The following is an 18,384-nucleotide window of genomic DNA, read 5'->3' as shown; positions in this document are numbered from 1 at the left end:
TTCAAGTTTCTATAGTCACAGTCATCTGAGAATCTCAAAGTAACATATACACATTCATAATTAGGCAAGTAGGCAAGAGGTGGCCAATGTAAAGTTCAAGGGCCTGATTCTGCTATGTACTGCCTGACCATCCTTAGGCTATGTCTGTCCCTGGCATGTATCAAGAGGGCCACCCCTGACCAAATCCTTTGCTTCACTCCAGCTAGCATATGCCAAACAATCCAGGGGCATTCACCACAACATTTCTTGTTTTGTTTTATGCTAGTGAGAGCAGATGGATATAGTGTGCTCAGAAATGCAGGGAGCAGGGTGTAGACATACCCTTTATTCCTTCAATGCCACTAACTCAGACACTGTATTAGGTTACCTAACCAATATTTCCTTTGCACATCTGTGGCCTTAGAGGCAGACAAAGTCCAGCTCACAGGTTGGATTGTGAGCCCATGATGGATTCCATTTCTCAGCAACCCCTGCTCATATCACTGTAGCCATTTACCTTGGAGACCCCAGCAGGGGCAGAGCAGTGACAGCATGGGGTAGGGGTTTCTATGGAGACCCATACAGACAGCACTATCAGGCCAGACAGCTGGGTGGGGAGCTGCTCTGGGGCTGGGACAGGATTTTGCAGTGGTGACAGTGTAGGCCAGGGCCAGGGCACAGACACGATCTGCTGGCTGCATGTCCCTGCCTGGGGCATGTGGGCAGGAAGTTGTGGCTCTGCCCTGCCTCTGGACTATACTGTCACCACTGCAAAATCCTGGCCCCAGCCCCAAAGCAGCTCATCACCCAGCTGAGCACCCTGGCAGTACAGCTTGGGCCAGTTTCCATGAAAGTCCTGGCCTCCCATTGTCATGGTGCCCTCCCCTCCTCAAGTTTCCATGGAAACTGGCCACAGTAATGTGGGCAGGGGATGCTGGGAAATAGAGTCTGGCTACCATATAGATCTATCATTAGGCCAACCCCTACCTTAGAAGGTCACATCCTAAGCTTGGAAAGGAGATGCAATTGATTCTTTTCACACAAAAAAAAGCTACAAAGCATTCTGTCCATTCTAGGGTTTCTTCATTATATAACAGATACTTGACCATTTTTCTGTCCTCTCCCCTATACACCTGAACCCAGAAAAAGATTATGATTGTGGGTTACTGTCATGCTTGCAGCCTAATCAGTGGGTAGGCTGTGAATGCCTCAGATGGGAACTGCCCCCTACTTGCCTTCATACAAAAATGGGAGGGTTCAATGATGTACATGAAAGGTCCCCACAGGGTTACTCACATGACCGTGAGTAACTTGGGGCTCCACCTCCCTTACACCCCATCCACTCACCAGCCATGGATGCTGATGACTCCAAGGCAGTTCTCACTGATCCTGGCTCCTGTATCATCTCCAGTGGTCCAAAAGAAAATGGTGCAAGAGCATCATCTGGCTCTTGACCCCAATGCTGCACAGGAAGGCAACTGGCTCTGCTCTTTCTGATTATGGACGGATGTGGCATTGCTCAGAAAAGGACCAAAAAATAAATTCCCATAGGCAGAAAAGAATAATTCCCTTGTAGACAGGGGATGGGGTCAGTCATCTCTTACTCCCATACATCTTCCCAGGTAGGTCAGTGAGGGCTCTCTCAGCCTTTGCCTTCAGGGCCCACTTTGGGCCTGGTCCCTCAGGTCTTCTCCAGCTGGGGTGAGGCTCCTTGATCAACCAGAGGGAAAACAAAACAAAAAAAAATGAAAAGAGAAAAAAATCTCACTGTTTCTTCCAGTGCCCTCTCCAAGGTGGGGGGAAGAAAGGAAGAGAGAAAAGGATCTGGTCCTCTGAGCCTGCTGCAGCTGGGACTTGGCCACACTGCCCAGGAGCCTGCAGGATTGTCCTGGGCTCTCCTTGAGTGGTGCTCCTCTCCCCCCTCATAGCATGTTCTGGGTTCCTTTTAAAATGGCTGTGAGGCCACTTTGCCCCGACATCATCCACAGAGTGCTGCCCAGGTATATAGAAAGGGAGCTTATAAATCAGCACAGCTGCACCAATCTGTGTTCTCCCTTTTCAGTGTGTAAGTACTGGGGGTTCTCCACTGGTGTAAGCTTGCTTCCTGTGGCTCCTGGAGGTCTCCTTGGCTGGGGTGGGGTGGGGAGGGTGGTCCTTTCTAGTCCCCACTACCACGGTTACCCTTCAAACCAATATCACATCAAAGCTTAAGGGAGAATTGTTTCAGTCTTCCACTATTCATATTCAGGTAAATAAAAGTAAGCATATTTTAGCTTAGTAAGCACAGTGTGGCCCTCCATTTGTTAGGGTTCCCTCTCCCTCCCCCATCCCCCCATGATTGGCAAAGGTGTAGCTTATTATTTGTATTCTCCTTTTTCTAAATATTTATATGTTTGCCTAAGGAAAGACTGTATTATCTTAAATGAACATGACAAATGAGTTGAGCAGCTGAACAGATGTGTTGAGAGTCTAACAGATGGACCTATATTTTCATAGCTGAGGTGATCCATATCCATTTTCCAACATTATAGAAATGCTACCTGGATTAAAGGGGAGAATGATAAAGAAGGGACCAAAATCAGATTTATAAAATACTATGGTATGGGTTGAAGAGTTGCAATTAGTTATTCAAAAGGAAGTATATTTGACAACCTATGCTTAGCCACATTACTATATATATGTAGGTGATGTAGACTAATTTGCAGTTAAACTCAAAAGGGACCATGGTTTCATTTAGGCTGTGGATACATCCAAGTTAAAACAAGGCAGGGCAGCTGCTAAATACATCAATATCCACTTTGTATTTTGAAAAGGAACGATATGGCAATATCAGGGCATATTCTGGGCTAGATGTATGAGTAGCATTTGGTATTGCTGAGGGGCACTGGAATACAATGCAATGACAGGTACTGCCACCTGCCACCTTGGTCAAATTTATAATCCCAAATTCAGGGATAGGTGCTTCCAAATGGGATCTATAAAACTAGCACATTAAATGGTGACTCACCTATGCTGGTCAGTAGGGAATGCGGTGGAGAAGGATGGAACCTAAGTCCTGCACTTCTCAAGGACTGACACATCTAACTCTGAGCTTCAAGGAGATACCCATCCCATGGGATTCACAACCCTGAAGCCTCTCATATAGTTTAGCACCTAAGCAAATCTTTCAAAAATAGAGTTCAATCCTTTCAAAGCACAGCCCCAGAAATTTGAGTCTGCCTATCTCTGGCTTCTAGCACAACATTCCAACACCTTGTCAAGGGTTAGGGATCATCTAATCACCTTTCATTTCATAGTCACTGGAGAAAGCAGATGGGGAGCATCACTGAAGAGATGCCCCCCATCAAAACAAGAGCTTAACTTCCAGCTTGTTCTCTTCTATTTGGCCGCACATATCTCCCTCTCTTAGCTACCCCCAGTTCCAGCTTCAAAAAGAGCAACAGGTAAGGCTTTGGATAATACCTAATTTGTAGTGTGGTAGCTCAAGCATTGTGCTGGGAAGTCAAAGGTGCAGTTTAAGTTCTCTTTTTGAGGGGGCTGTAATCAGGTCACTCACCCACCTTCCTTCACAAGGCCCATCAGCTCTATATTCTGGATTTCTAACCAACTTATTTTTTATGGGACAAATTTGTCCCTACGCAAACAACACAAAAAATAAAATAAATATGCAAAGCAACCAATAAACAAACAGATAAATCCAAACTTACAGGTTTTTTTCTCAGGCTCTGAGAGGGCAACCCAGGTTCTGGGCTTCTCTCTCAGCACCACAACTTACTTTCCTTCCTGCCTGTCTTCCTAACTGCTGACTGTCTGCAGCTGGGTCTCAGATTGACACCCTTATAGGGGCTTTGTTATAGAGAACCTCATATCAAGTCTTCCACTCCCTGAATGAGTGCCATAACCACTCTGTTACTGGGGCTAAAATACGGGAGGGTCTTCATTCAGCATCTAACACTGCCCAATAATGAGTTTCTGACCACCTAAATTTTTGTGTCTTAGATATCAGTAGGCATCAACAAGGAACACTTGTAGTACTGTGCATTACTGCAAGGAGCACAGACTCTCAGACTGCATAAGTTACAACAAAACCACTTATACCTGTAGAAAACTGCTGCTTAGATGCTCAAGGGAAAATAGAATTCTACTGATTCTTGAAAAGGAGGGAAAAACTATAATTATAAGGCTATTTTAGGTGGAACTCCCTCAGTCTCTCATGTTGAAGCTGTTCTAGTTTGCATAAAATATGGGACTCAGGAATTTATCCATTCCAAAGGGGGTAGAGAAAAAGAAGGGGGTTACTACCAAAATCTTCTGCTTGTTTCTTCTCTTAGCAAACTTTTCAGAATCAGGCCCTGAAAATGAGACAGGGAGAAGAACACTTAGTCTGAAATTCTTCACAGGGCACAGTTGTAATATAGGTGCTAAGCAGCTGACCGTAACCTGGACTCAGTCAATTCTGCAGATCCTACTAGCAGAAATATAGTAGAAAATTTGGAACTTTTCCAGTGGCAACTTTGACACTAAGAGACCTCAGCATCTACAATGACACATTACTGTCTAAAACAAAACCTATATTCCCAGCTCACATGTGTAAGATGTATAACAGCGAGCCCCTGCCCTGCCACTAGGCAGGCATGACTAAGTAAAGAACCAGGGGTCAGGCAGCCAATGAGGCAATTAGCTATACTGGGCCCTAGGGGACAGCATTGGTAGGGCCAATCACATCACTGGAAGAAGGCTGGGCTGCGGAGAAGACCAGTCCCAGTGCATGAAGAGGCAGCCCCTGGCTTGCAGCAGAGATAGGAGTTGGGCCTTTCAAGCCATGGGAAGCAGAACTTGAGGGAGCAGATGTGGGGGCTAACTGAGGAGAAAGGACTCTCAGCTGCATGGGAGAAGGAAGGAAGCCCCTGCAACACTAGACAATGAAAAATAAGTGTTTTGAGGCAGTGCGGCAGTATTACCATGGTGCAGGGCTAACCCCAGGTGGGAAGTCTTTTATTTGGAATGGATGCTCATGTTTTTTTAATTGTGCTTAATACTAAAGGACCAGATGTGGCTGGAAGGGGTCAACTGGAGGCCACAGGAGTGCTGTGGAGGAATCCAGCATAGAGGCCTTCCCAGGTCAGGGACCTGGTTGGCTGAGTGAGGGTAGAAGCCCAAGAACTTCAGAAGGAGGGATGCTGTTTGTTGGAGGGCTGCAGGACCTGGCAACAAAGACTGGGGGGTGCAAGCCCAGGGCCCATCAGGGTAAGCTGTGGCTTTGGAGCCTAGGGTCCTGGTACAGTGGGCCTTGGGACCCAGCTAGCATGAAGCTGGCCAAAGCCAGAGAACCTCAGCCCAGACAAGAGCCTATTTCTCCAAATCCCCTTTTTCCCTTCAGGGTCAACCTACCCATCAAATTTTAACACCAACGCATGGCAGGAGAGATAACAAGGTGGGACCCTGGGGAGCCAGAGGGGGCAACAAGGTGGGCTCCAGGCAGCAGCCAGAAGCAACTTCGCCACTCCAGGACCGGGCATGTTACAGATTTGCATGTAAGAAAGTGGGGATGGCTCCAATTTTCTGAAGGATACTCTTCTGATTGATACTTGGAGGGATCTTGAAAGACTGCAGAGCATGGTGACCACTTTTTCATTAAGAGAGGGCTCTTATACCAAAGCACTTTCACTTCTAGTCAATTAGTTCCTAATCTTAAGATTTCAGCCTAGATTGTATCTATGTATTTCTAACTAATGGCTCTCTAACCCAAGAAGTTTTTCTTGATGTTATAAAAACGCTCTTTTCTTGATTTCTTTCACTTACTCCTAGCAAATCACCTTTGCACACTTCAATTTATAATCTCTTTCTCTCTCCATGGTGTTTACAACTTTGAAATATTTGTAGACCATTATCACATCCTAGTTTAGTCAGCTGGCACTTCACTACTCTGCACATATTTAACTCTTCTAATCTTTCCTTATAAGTCAATCCCTCCAGCACCATAATAATTTTTGTAGCTCTGCTCTGCTCAAAAATCCCTCCAATTTTCCAATATATTTCCAGTTATGTGGTGCCCAGAAGTGAACACAGTTCTTCTATATGTTTGTCAATGTGGTGAAATATTGTGCATTTTTTATCTGTTGCAACAAATATCTTACATTTGCATAACCTACAGGGAAATTCCAATCCCCATGCTCTACCCTAACAAGCTCCACTTCGGTATTTTCAAGGTTTGAAAATGATTACATGATTGAGTGCTTTAATAATCCTTTGGCATATTAGCAAATATATAATATTTACATAATCTAAAACAAAATAAATCCTTACCAAAATGCTATTAAGGATAAACTGTAGCTGTCTGCATAAAGTCTTTCATAAATATTTTTCATTGAAAGCAACCTTGGAAATTCCAAAACAACTTCTCTTGTTACTTCTCTGAGAACTAAGAGACACTTCTAGGTCCTGGAATGGCCAAATCTAAAAGGCCATACCTTACTTATGCCAAGCTATCAGAAGAAATTAAGATACATCCAGTTTAAACACTGGATGTTTGCTTTAAAGCTTGGTAGAAAATTCTGCGTGGAATGTAAACATGGGTAAGGTTTACACTTTTCATTATATTTATCCAAATCTCCACACTCCCTAACACATGTGATCCCCAAACTGCATGTGTGCCCTCACAGTAACATATCTTCCCAAAGGCCTCAGAACTCTGCTGGAGAAGTAAGATGCTTTGACCTGAAGAGGGCTGAATTAGAGCCCCTTATTAAACAAGGATTTGGGCTTGTTGAAAACCATTTTCAGTTTTCACTAAAGAAAAACTAAGCAAGGAAAGCCTTGGAAATGTAGATGGAAGACATTATAAACTGATGTAACAAACAAAAAAACCCCAACTGTCCTACATGTCAGCACTGAGAGGGAGAGGCAGAGGAGGGACGGACATCCTCCCCAACACATACTTTATGTAAAAGGACTCAGTTACGTTTAAGGGTCCTTTTGCTGATTTTCCCACTATCTAAGGCCAGGCAGGTGAGTAACAGAGGAATTGTGGTGAATATGATTCAGTTATGTTTGAGAGGACAGCTAAAATATTAATTAGCATCCCCCTCTCCACAAAAAATGCTAGGGTGAGTGCTACCATGGCTATATAAAATTCTCTTCTTTTGCCCTCAGCACCCCGCATTTCCATCTACAACTGATGAAAATGCAAAACTCTTCTCCTACTGTTTTCAAAGTTGACCATGGCTGTCCATTAAGTGGATTGTGACCCTGCCTAGCAATGCATGCAATACCTGTCAGTGCATCTCCAATGCCACCACAAACAACTTCCCTTTTCACCTGCCCTTTGGCATAACAAAACCATCTATCAGAATCCATTGACCCTACATATATTTTAGTTTTTACATGATCTGGTATATCTTGTAAAGCTTATGTCTTGCAGCCTGGGTTGGCTCCATAAAACTCAGGCAGACTCCTGTCTGGTAGTCCTTGTTAAGTTACAACTAATCAAAAACAGAAGACCCAGCCCCTTCCCTCTGATTGGTTCTAGGGCTGCTTTTAAGGAGCTCTTCCAGAACCTGAGCCTTGCTACACAGCCTACTGGACTTAAGTCTCCGAATAACTCCTGGCTTAGTTCCTGCCTCTGGCTTCCCTGTTCCTGACCCTGTCTTTGGCTTGTTCTTGGATTTTGGCTTTGGATTTTCCTTATAAATCTGTTTCCTGGCTCCTGAGCCTGGCAGGCTTTCTCTTGGACTTCACCCTCAGCATGTCTACACATGCACATTTACTGTGCAGTAACAGAAAATTGGTACACAGTATAGGTGCATGTTTACACATGCATGCCCATACTATGCAGTAACTATGGTGACTTACGCCAACTTTGGCATCATGCAGCTATCAAATTTACACCCAAATAGTTACTGCGTGGTAACACACATATAGACATCTTATTAAGCAGTAACACTGTGTTTGTGGACTGACTTGGGACTAATTTGAGTCCCAAGTCAGTCCAAACACAGCATTACTGCACTTTAATGGCTGCATGTGTAGATGCCGGCCTAAAACCCACTTACTGCACAGTAAATTACTGCAGAGTAAATGCATGTGTAGACACACCCTCTGTGGATTATTCTTCAGATTTGATAACTAGGCTTCTTATTCCTGGATCCTGACCCAGGCTTGGCATTTGGCTTCGTATGGTTTCTTGTGGTTTCTGACCTCTACCCTTATGATCCCCAATTCCAAACCTGGCTGTACCCACAAGAGAAGCCAGCCTGGTGGACCATGATATATCTCATCTAATGCACCAAATTGTCTCATGGTAACTTTGTGGGTGAAACTACACAAAAAGTATGCTCCAGATGAATGAAAAAGATAAAGGACAGAGACACATAATCAATGGGAGTATACGTTCCAGAAAAAAATATTCTGAGGTTCAGACCTGAGGAATGTCACTGGATACTCATCAGCTATCCCAACTACATAGTTGGTGAAATAAAAGATATCACAAAAGAAATTTGCCTCTCATAAATGTTCTCAACCTCCATGGCTATAACAACACAGGTTGCACATGTTGTAATACCTTCCTTCCTTTTGAATGATCTTGTTCTTCTACATAGTTAGGTTATCCATTCAACTGCATTTCCCTTGTTTTGAAACTTTTCTCCCCCTTCATTGTCATTCTCCATTCCTTAAGTGACAGCTTTCATTTACATGAAGTTAAACACAGACCACTTTTTTCTGTTATTTAGCTTAACATGTCCCTGTTTCTTTCTCAAGCCTGAAAGAGGGCATTTTGTGCTAGAAAGTTTACCTAGCATCTTTCCCAACTATACAATTTGTCCCATAAAATGTATCACAAAAAATCCTTTTTTCCTATACATGGCCATCAACACATTTGTGATGTTCAGGCTTTTTATAGCATTCTGATCTGAAATAGGATAGGTTTTTACTATAGTGGAGGAAGAGGGAGTGTTTTTTAGGTTTGAATTGCCACATTTATCTCTAGGGAAAAACTACAAAATTTTGGAGAGGATCCTTTATACTTCTCAGTACCATACTCTGATTTTTACATTACACTACTCAGATGGTAGTCATGTCACCTAATGAGGTTCTGAAACTTGTTCAGATACTACAGTAATAAGGGTCATATAAAAATCTGAATAGAATGAATCAGAACATAGTTACTACCTATGCTATTTTGCAACTTCAGGGCATGTGTAGTAAGCTGAATGTAAATGGTTAATCTAAAAAAGTATAAGCAATATGGTGCAGTGTTGACTGTGTCACATTTAGAAGTCAAAGTGGTGGGATCACAGATTGGGTACAACCATATGACACATTTACAGAAACTTAATATATCTCACATTTTCCTATGAAGTAAAATACACTGATCTGATGTATGGACAGCTAACCAGTTTTTCAGAGGTTTCTGTCTTCCGTAGGCAGTGTTAAAACAGTTTGTCACTAGGTAAAGGAGCTGCTATGCATTGTGGCTACCTTGAGAAGAAATTGGTTAGAGCTGCAGACAGAGCCTTGTCTCATGGGTCACTTCAGATGTGTTTTATTTAGATTATAGTAAGCATTGTTGTGCCATATTAAAAGTTAGAACATGTTCTGAGCTATCACATGGTTATCTTTAACACAGTCTCTTACATGCACAGCTTGCTGATCTTAACCCCAGCACCACACCAAAGTCTTGAACTACCTCTGGTGTGGTCCTGGGGCCAGGACCAACAATGGAGTCATGGTACAGTGGAGGGGTTCCTGTTTGATGTCATGGTTGAATATAAACTGCAAATTGATTGTATTGTTAGACCATTCCATGGAGATAATTGCTGAATACATGTTACTTTATACCAACTGCAGATATTCCTTGAGCAAAAAATCCTAAGCTCACTACAATACAATTGCACTTAGCATGTGTTTTACTCCTTGAATGTGTGGATGCTCACATTTTAAGTGCAGTTAATATATCCTAAGTGTTTTGTGCAATGAGGCCCATATAAAACATATACTAGTGTAACTTTATGTGGGGTAAATCTATTACAGTTGTTTCCTGATTTAAATTTATAATTGAATTGTATATTACACCTTGCATCCTCTGCACTTTTACTGTAGAAGAAATTAGTTTAATTCAGAGGAAATTTGTCATGGGTCCACACCCCGAGACAGATACACGGTTAGACAGATATTTCCACGTACACCCAAGAGGCAGACAAGACAGCTCAGAAAAATGGGTGGGGATTTTATGGGGAAAAAATACACTTTATGAATTTAGTTTTTAGATCTTTAAGGGCAGCCTTCTTCAAATGTTCATTCTGCTCAAATAACTTCTAGCTATTTTCTCCAGGCTAAAATGTGTCCTCCTTAGCAGCCTTCAGTAGGAAGCTTTGGTGCAACTCTATTTAGAGAATCTATTGGACTAAAGAATGCTGACAGAGTCACTTGGAAGCAGTAAATGCAGCACTTCCAACTCCAGGCATGTGTGTCTCATCCATCTCCTCTTTTAAATTCACGCATATTCAGCTCTCATAAAACTGAGCTTCTCAAACTTTGCTTCATGCCTGATACAGAAGAACTGCATCTATTATTCTGTATGTGGAATCTTTTCTACTGCAGAAATGGGAGGCCACAACTTTCCATTTTGGGAGTATACTTAATTCAATTAGGGCCTAGTCAGTGGCAGCAGCAATCCCTCAACTAAAAGATGATCTCTAGTATGGCTCATTGATGGGTTTTGATGTAACTTAAGATTCCCATTCTTGAGCCACAGGTCTGTCTGCAGAAGTTGCAGGGCTTTCCTCAGGGAAGAGTAGCCTGAAGGTTAGGATTCCTCTCTCTTTTTTTTCCCCTCTGGTCTCTCTTCTGTGCTTTGAGGGGAAGATGCTTTACCTCAAAATGGGCTGCTGCTTGGTTGAGGTTACAGCACCACTGAAGTAATTTCATAGTTTCATAGTTTCTAGGGTCGGAAAGGACCTAAGCAGATCATCTAGTCCGACCCCCTGCCATGGCAGGAAAGAATACTGGGGTCAAATGACCCCAGCAAGGTGTACATCTAACCTCCTCTTAAACAACCCCATGGTAGGGGCCAGCACCACTTCTCTTGGAAGCTGGTTCCAGATCCTAGCCGCCCTGACTGTGAAGTAGTGCCTCCTGATATCTAACCTAAACCTACTCTCTGCTAGCTTGTGACCATTATTCCTGGTCACTCCTTGTGGTGCTCAGTGAAACAGTGACTTCCCCAATGCCTGCTGATCCCCCCTGACTAGTTTATAAGAGGCCACTAGATCCCCCCTCAGCCTTCTCTTTTGGAGGCTGAACAAGTTCAGGTCCCGCAGCCTGTCCTCATAGGGCCTGCCCTGTTGTCCCCTGATCATACGAGTCGCCCTCCTCTGGACCCTCTCCATGCTGTCAACATCCCTCTTGAAGTGTGGTGCCCAGAACTGGATGCAATACTCCAGCTGCGGCCTGACCAGTGCCACATAGAGGGGGAAGATCACCTCCTTGGACCTGCTCAAGATGCATCTGTGGATGCATGCGAAGGTGCAGTTGGCCTTCCTTACTGCCTCTCCACACTGCCGGCCCATGTTCATCTTGGAGTCAATGATGACCCCAAGATCCCTTTCCGCCTCCGTGCTGATAAGAGGGGAGTTCCCCAACCTGTAGGTATGGTGCCAGTTGTTCCTCCCGAGGTGCATCACCTTGCACTTGTCTGTGTTGAAACCCATCCTATTCTCGTCTGCCCACCCTTGTAACCTGTCTAGGTCTGATTGTAGCCTGTTGCATCCTTCCAATGTACCCACATCCCCCCACATCTTAGTGTCATCAGCAAATTTGAACAGGGTGCTTTTTACCCCCTCGTCCCAATCACTGATGAAGCTGTTGAACAGTGCGGGCCTGAGGACCGAGCCCTGGGGGACCCCACTGCCCACGTCCATCCAGGTTGAGAAGGACCCATCTACTACCACCCTCTGGGTGCGGCCCTCCAGCCAGTTGGTGACCCATTTGACTGTGTAGGTGTCTACACCACAGCCCCCCAGTTTCTTAATGAGAACAGGGTGAGAAACAGTGTCAAAAGCCTTCTGGAAGTCCAGGAAGACTATATCCACTGCTACCCTTGCGTCTAATGACCTGGTGATCTGATCGTAAAAGGCCACCAGGTTGGTCTGACAGGAACTGCCACTGATGAACCCATGTTGGTTGCCCCTAAGCATGCAGTCTCCTGCTGGCCCCTCCTGGATGTGTGCCAGCATAATTTTCTCGAACAGCTTGCCTAGGATCGAGGTGAGACTAACCTGCCTATAGTTTCCCGGGTCCTCCTTCCTGCCTTTTTTGAAGATGGGGACCACGTTGGCCCTCTTCCAGTCCTCCGGTACCTCACCAGAGCACCACGAGTGCTCATAAAGTTGTGCCAGGGGACTGGCAATGACCCCGGCCAGTTCCTTTAGAACTCTAGGGTGGAGATCATCTGGGCTGGCTGACTTGAATACGTCCAACCCCTCCAGAAGCTCCCTAACTAAATCCTCGCTAACCCGTGGCCCAGGTGTGCCTCCCCTGGGGCCCGAGGGGGGCCCAGCAGGGAGGTGGCTGTTCTGATCCCTACTTAGGAAGACGGAGGCAAAGAAATCATTAAACATGTTAGCTTTGCCATCTGGTGTGATGACCAAGTTACCCATGTCATCCTGCAAGGGCCCCACATTACCCGGGACCTTCTTTTTACCCACTACGTATTTAAAAAAAGGACTTCTTATTGGGAAGCTAGTCCCAGTTCCATCTCTGCCTTGGCCTTCCTAACTTCCCCCCAAGCAACTACAGAATAGTCCTCCCTGGTGATAACCCCTTCTTTCCACTGGGTATAAGCCTCCTTTTTAACAAGGAGACATTCCTGGATTCTTTTGGTGAGCCACAGAGGCTTGTGTCCTCTCCTTCTCCCTTTGATCCTCATTGGGATTACCTTCATTTGGGCTTGGAGGATTGTCTCCTTAAGGAGCAACCACTCTCCTTGGATCCCTGACTCCCCTCCCCCCCCAGGACCTCAGCGCTTCTCCAACTATCCTCCTTAGCTTGTTGAAGTCTGCCCTCCTAAAATCTAGGGCCGCTGCCTTACTGCATGCCTTTGCCACCTTGCGCTGGATGGTGAATTCCAGCAGGCGATGATTGCTGTCGCCCAGGTGGTCGAGCACCCGCAGCCCCCTCACCAGGTCATCACCCATGGCCAGCACTAGGTCCAACAAGGCATCCCCCCTGGTAGGGCTGTGCACCTCCTGGGTTAGATGGAGGTCCTGCACTCTGGCCAAGAACCTACGTGAGCATTCAGACCTGGCCGACTGCTCTTCCCAGCAGATGTCCGGGAAATTCAGGTCCCCCATGTCTACCACATCCTTAGCCTTCACTATCTCTGTGAGCTGACCCAAGAATTCCTGGTCAAGCTCTTCTCCCTGGTTGGGAGGTCTGTAGTAGACTCCCATCATTAAGTCCCTTTCCCCTCGACTGCCTTGTATTCTAACCCAAAGCACTTCAGAGTGCCCCTCCTCTGACTTCTTGCTAATTAAAGAGGATGTGTATTCCTCCTTAATATAGAGCACCACGCCCCCACTGCTCTTTCCTATCCTGTCCCTCCTGTACATGAATGCCCTTGACATTCACCGCCCAATCATGCGTTTCATCCCACCGCGTTTCTGTAATCCCCACTATGTCCGGGCTGGTGTCAGCCAGCAGGAGGGTGAGTTCCTCCTGCTTGTTGCCCATACTATGAGCATTTGTGTAGAGGCATTTGAGGCCTCCTGTGGGTGTGTGTACTGACCCCCTAGTCCCAACGTTACCCTCGCCCCTCTCTCTTACCTGTTTGATTGCTTCGCTCGTCGGTCTGGGCTGGGCTGTAGTTGTGGGTGCTGTTTGTTCTGGCAGTCTGATATTAGCTCCACCCTCATCTTCCCCTTCCCCCAATGAGCCTAGTTTAAAGCCTGCCGGAGGAGGTCTGCCAACCTAGAAGAGAACACACGCTTACCTTTAGGGGAAAGGTGGAGCCCGTCCCATTTTGGCAGACAGCTCTTCCAAACTCAGAATGTAGGTATCCTTTTTTTTTTAGATGTGACTTCAATGTGATCAGTGTCTGGTCCACTGAAGTTGGCACTTGAGGATCAGCTACTCAATGCGGGTAGCACTGGCTTCAGCAAGGATACCAATATTTTTGTAATGATCTTCCCATTTGATCTGGACTATTTTCTAGGCTCTTGAAATGACAATGGTAGGACATCCACATATCACATCTATAGAGAAGGGTGAGGGTGATGACTGCATTGTAGACTTGGATCTTAGTGTATTTCTGGAGAGCACAATAAATAAAGACACACCAAAGCAAGGTCTTAAAGGAGGCACTTGCACACTAGATCCTATGCTGAATCCCCTTGTCAATGTTCACTCTCCTAGAAAGGTAATTACTGAGCTAGGGGAAGTCATAAGAGCCAAATCACTTAAATACTGAATCACCATCAGTAGAGGGTAACTTTTCTATTTGCTGTCTCAGATTATCTGTGCTGTGATAATGATAGAGTGTTTGTTATACACAATTGTTATATCCCTTGGTATTTGAACTAATCCACTAACTTGCTTTCCTTTCTCCCAGAAGACTCATTTCTATGCATTTCTGTTCCACATTGACTTTCTCTCCATGGAGGTTTTAAATAACTTGGAGGCAAATCCTGGGCCTGATCATTTCCATAAACTGGACACAAATGAAGAGCAGATAACTTTTCTTTTAGATCTATGAAGCAGATATATGGGCGAAATCTTATTTGCTTTACTTCTGAAAATGGTCTCATTGGGGAAAACAGGACTGGTCATGTGGAAAAGAAAGGCAGAAGTTAGTCTCTTCACCATGTGCATCTATAATCCAATAGTTGAAATCTGTTTCTTGGACAGTTTCAATGGGCTTTTAGACTCTTTGATGGTATAAACAGGAAACAAGAAATAGCAGCAAAGTACACTATTATTTTAATGCTCAAAATGTCAGAGCAAAAAGCCATATATTTCAAAATAACACATATTTTCTTGCCTGTGCTATTAATAACCCCTCAGAACACAGTTTAACAACCTCTGGCCCATAGAGTAATTATATTTTGCCCACATGGCTGGGGCTTCTACAGAGTTTCATCAGTGGCCATGAGTGGGTTGGAAGGGTTGGGCTTCCTTGGACCTAGTTGGGTTACCTAGGTCCACAGCTCCTGAAACGTTGCCAACCTCTACCTTAGAATATTAGAACAGAATAAAAGTCCTCAGCCTCTTAAGTGATTGTGTAAGCGATAATGTCTGTCTTCACTTTCATTGACAGCCTTGGGGCTCCTGAATGTGAAAATTATACTCTCACATTAAGGGCCAGTCACCATTCATGCTGCATGTGCCTAGGAGCAGATACACAGCTGCCTAACTGCATTTTCAACAATTACAGAAAGCTTGAGATTCAACATTGCCCACGTTAACTACAGAACTTCTTCAGTATTTTTCTCTGCCCGGGAACCTGCCCAAGGAAAACCCAATAGAAGGGCAGGTTGATGCTGTATCTCTTGTTTCCCAACAAAGTGCCCTAACCACCAAACAACAGACTAGGCACCACCACCCAGACCCTCTTAATAGGGCCGACTTCACCCTGCATTCAATAATCACTGAATAAATAATGATGGGAAGGTTTCTACCCCATTGGGAGGAAAGCCCCAGAATAGAAATCAGAAACCCTTTCCTTCCAGGACAGCAGCCATCTTGCTGAGACAAGAGCCATTCAGACTATGATTTTCTTCCTGCCCCAACATATCTTCCTATACAAGCTGCAGGTTCAAATCTTAATCTGGGTGAGTGGAAGCCTAGAAGTTGAATCTTACCCAGCTAGGTAAATAGGTGGTTAGCTATATTAATCTAAAGGCAGGACAGGGTGGTACCTAAAAAACTAACTGGCTTGGAGAGGCACAAGCTTTTGTAGGCTATGTCGGGGCGAGCTGAACCGAATGAATTGGGCCCCAAGGTCACGGTGGGCTGAGGTGGCAATTGAAACGAACAGGTGGGAGTCTTGACGGTGGAGTACGAGCTGTATGAGACACACGTATGAGTTGAAAACAAAGATGATTTATTTTACTCACGCTTAGCAGTGGAGGCCCAGGTGATTTCTTCAGTTACAGTTAAGGGCGTATTGAACAAACAGCAAAGGAGACTGTTGGCTCACAAGGTTCACCAGCAGACCCTTGCTATGGCTGCCTGCTGGCTGGTCCCAGAGCTGGTTGACAGCTTATATAGGGGTAAACAAATAACAACACAGGAACTGTAACGCGACGAGAGAAAGCGATGTCAAAGTCGAGAGTGTGACGCCAGTCCAAAGGACAGTCCGCAATCAAGGAAGATGAAGAAGACAAAGCCGAGGTCGGCTGAAAGCCAGGTAAGTAGAACAATGTCGAAGTCAGAGTGCCGAAGGGACGATCACAGTCAAAGTCCAAGTCCAGGCTGAAACAAATCAATAACCGAAGATATCAACACGAGGTGAAGGAAATCAGAGGGGTTTATCGCAGTGCGAAGCTATGAGAAGAGCCGGGGTATTAAATCCCGACCTTGCTCTCCCACAGTCCCTGCTCAGAGCAGCCTCTGTTGGGAGATCAAGTAGCTCTCCTTCACAATCCTCACACCAACAACACCTCCAACTCCTATAACGCTCACACTCCAGAACAACCCATCAACTCCAAAAACACCCACACCACACTGAGGGCCCATGGCCCTTTATAGTATTCCTTGAGCCAATCAGGGAACCGCCGAGGGAGAAGGTTCCAGACTGATTACCTCACATGAGTTCTGACTGAGCCTGCACGAAAGTGAAAGCTGTGAGCTGACTGAGCCTGCGCAGCACCAAAAAGTAGGTCACCCATGATTGACAGCTGGCAGGTCGCTCAGAGGGCACATGCTATGGGCCTGTCTGTGTTGGACTGTCTCAGCTCCCTGTAATGGCAGCACCAGCTTCAGGAATTTTCCCTGACAGGCTAAAACCTACTTCATCTGATACATAGATGGCAGATATCCTAACAACTAAATCATGGGATTAAAAGATTTGGAGAGCTGTCCTCTAGGGCTGTGAGAAGCTTCGGTTCCTGATTAATTTCAGTGGAGATTCATCCTGATTCAGTGGCCGAATCTCTGAACCTGAATTAAATCAGAAGACCCTTTAATTTCTCTGAATCACATCGGAACCCTTCAAATCAATTCAGAGATTAAAAAATATTCAGCAATTCAGACATAGACACAGCTTTAAAGGTTTTTTCTACGTACCTCAAGGTACCAGGTGGCTCATGAATGCTGAGATACTGGGGTGGATGGAGCGTCCCACAGGATTGCAGAGTGCTCCCCAGCATCCTCAGCAGCAGACCCGAAAGTGGACCAGAAGCACTTCCAGTTCACTTCTGGGTCCACCAAAGAGCTCATGGGGGGGCACCCCATGCTCTTGTAGGACACTTTATCTGCCTGAGCATTGCACCATTCACATGCCTTGCCCGGTACCTCAAAGTATATAGAAAAAACATTTAAAACTGTGTCTATGGCCGAATCACTGATTCTCTGAATCAGCATCAAATCTTCAGATTCGGCCAAACTGAATTGGGGACAGTGATCCAAATCAATGAATTGAATCACTGTCCCCGATTCAGGCTGAATCCAAATCCGAATCGAATATGGCCCATTTTGCACACCCCTACTGTCCTCCTCCTCTTCCACCAGCTAGTTATATTTTTTCTTGGACTAAAATGTTGCTAGTTGCCTAGCCTTATGTGTATAGTTGGGTGTCTATTTCTCTTGGGCAGCTGTCTGACCACAGGCTGGCCAACATGCCACTAAGCATGTTCATTAAGCTTTCGTAAGTAATTCTGAGTCCTGAACTATTTAAGTGCCAAAACCACAGTAGTGTAGTTACATACCTACTACTTAGCACTTGGAGGGTAAATTAACTGTCTCCAAGTAATTTCCAGATTAAGGCCTGATTTTCCTTACTACTGACTGTTTACTCAATCATGGTTTAATGAAAATGGAATACAAACAAACATTCCTTCACCTACACTTTATTATTTCAAACTTGAATTATTTAAAAACCACCTGCAGTGATAAAACCTCCAAAGAATGAATTGTAAAGATTATTTCCAATGTCATCATGACCTCAGTACAAGAACAAACATGGCAGACATACAGCAAACCCATGTTCAAATCTGAAGGTTAACTGCAATATCTTCAGAAAGGTGAGCAGATCTAAATAATGAGTTGTCATTTTCTTTGAAGCTTTAGCTGTACTGCAGTAGCTGTGTGATAGCGGTTGAAAGGGAACTAGGAAGCAGAATTCCAGCTGAGTGCTCCAGAGGATGACTCCTAAGTGGGTAGCTTTCAAAATGCACCTGTTATCAACTGTTT

The 18,384-nt window shown here is 44.9% G+C and overlaps 1 long non-coding RNA gene across 1 annotated transcript; it reads right to left on the bottom strand.

Moving 5' to 3' along the window:
- Positions 1 to 1,428: 1,428 nt before the first annotated feature.
- On the bottom strand, positions 1,429 to 16,207 carry LOC149872106 (uncharacterized). Its single transcript, XR_016440583.1, has 3 exons — positions 16,089 to 16,207; positions 13,967 to 14,284; positions 1,429 to 1,689 (listed from the first exon to the last, which is right to left on the bottom strand). It is a non-coding gene; the product is annotated as an uncharacterized LOC149872106 (long non-coding RNA).
- Positions 16,208 to 18,384: the final 2,177 nt, after the last annotated feature.

Source organism: Crocodylus siamensis, chromosome 2 (assembly GCF_052110815.1).
Source record: "Crocodylus siamensis isolate JL-2025a chromosome 2, ASM5211081v1, whole genome shotgun sequence".
Lineage (NCBI taxonomy): Eukaryota > Metazoa > Chordata > Crocodylia > Crocodylidae > Crocodylus > Crocodylus siamensis.
Note: the sequence above shows the minus strand (reverse complement) of the source record. Positions and strands in the feature narration are given on the sequence as shown.